Consider the following 1,731-nt stretch of genomic DNA (forward strand, 5'->3'; position numbering starts at 1 on the left):
AAATTCTGGTATTGCCTAGGATTAAAAATTGAGAACTTTGTTGTAAACAACAACGAAAATCAATAATTTTAAACCACTTCTAGTATACTTTAAATTTATAACGCATTGAAAGAGAAAACATTTTTCAGATTCAAAACATCATTTCCTAACATAAAGAAATAAATGTTTTTTTCATAATTGAATGGTTAAACTTTTGAAAGAATTCAATACAAGAAAAATTTACAAAAAATTTTAAAAATATCGAATAATTTTTTTTACAATTAGTTTCTTATAATTATTTTCTTTCAATTAGTTTAAATGCTGAATAATCGTATTTGGATAAATAATTTACTATTTAAATAAATGTAAGCATACATTCTTAAATTTCTTCAAAAAATCCAAGCATTTATGTAAGAAATATTTTTTTAATCCTTTTTAAAAATATTTAAACTTATTTTCAAACATTGAAAATATTTAATAACTTAAATAAGCTTATTGATTTAAAACAAAATAACAATTTAGTGATTTAGATTTGTTGTTTAAAATCTTTCGTTTTGTAAGATTCGTGCTCTAATAATTCTTTGTAACAGAATTCTAGAAATAAAAATGGTAATCCTAAATATTGATACCAAAAATAAACAACGTAAAATAAATACAAATAGAAAAAAAAGGGGGGAAAAAAACATTTATCATGAACTAACAAAACGAATTAAGAGCAATAAAAATATAAATGGTTTTTAAATATTGTTTGAGTCTTTTGGGACACGGTAGCGTGGCCGAGTGGTCTAAGGCGCTGGTTTTAGGCACCAGTCTCTCTGAGACGTGGGTTCGAATCCCACCGCTGCCAAGTATGTACTTTTGCTTCGATGTAGAATAATTTTTTTCATTTTAATTTAAAAAAAATTTCTAAACAATAACACGAATGATAAAAACGATTTTCGTTTTTTTTTTCGATTTATTTTTCAGTTCCTACGAATTTGGCTTTTATTAAACTAACAATGAGATGACATGAGGTACATAAAAATATTCACATATTCCAAATAGACAGAATATGATATTCATAAAATAAATTATAACTTTTTTCTTCTTTGCAAAACAAATAATTTAAGCTTAAATATTTGTTTTAAAAAAGAGCAATTTAGTACGAGAACGATAAATAATAAAAGTTATTTATCAAGATGGAGAATAAAATTTTATTCCATATTTTATTCTTAAAAAAAAATTAAACCGGTTATTTTATTTCATTTTCACTCGCCTTTAATTCTGTTAGGCATTTTGACCATTATATTATTTACACAGTTTTGATGTTCAAATAGGTTTGATGATTTACAAAAAAAATTATAATAATGAATAAATAAATAAATAAATAAATTTAAAAAAAATCTCAGCATTATTATTTATTCTTTAATTATAAAAATATTCAATTCACATTAAATTAATGAATAAATTTATCTTTTACTGTTAAGGCATCACCTTTCAGAGATAAATAAATACTCTACTTTAAAGTTATAATAAAAACAAGTTCTGAAAATATATAATTTAAAAAAAGTATAATATTTCAAAATAACTAATTACATAAGTTTTTTTTTTTTTTTTTTAAATTTTCAACCAATATTTTTTTCCTAACTTTCAATTTAAAGAGGCAAATTCATGAACCATAAAAGTTGTTCGTCATTTAAAAAAATAATCCAAAAATTTTCGATTATTAATAAGCTTACAAAAAAATAAAATTAAGACATATATATAGGTATA

General features: G+C 21.7%; 1 non-coding gene across 1 annotated transcript; it reads left to right on the top strand.

The window, feature by feature from the left end:
* Positions 1 to 745: 745 nt before the first annotated feature.
* Positions 746 to 826, top strand: TRNAL-UAG (transfer RNA leucine (anticodon UAG)). Its single transcript has one exon. It is a non-coding gene; the product is annotated as a tRNA-Leu (tRNA).
* Positions 827 to 1,731: the final 905 nt, after the last annotated feature.

The sequence above is a fragment of the Parasteatoda tepidariorum genome, chromosome 2, assembly GCF_043381705.1.
Source record: "Parasteatoda tepidariorum isolate YZ-2023 chromosome 2, CAS_Ptep_4.0, whole genome shotgun sequence".
Lineage (NCBI taxonomy): Eukaryota > Metazoa > Arthropoda > Arachnida > Araneae > Theridiidae > Parasteatoda > Parasteatoda tepidariorum.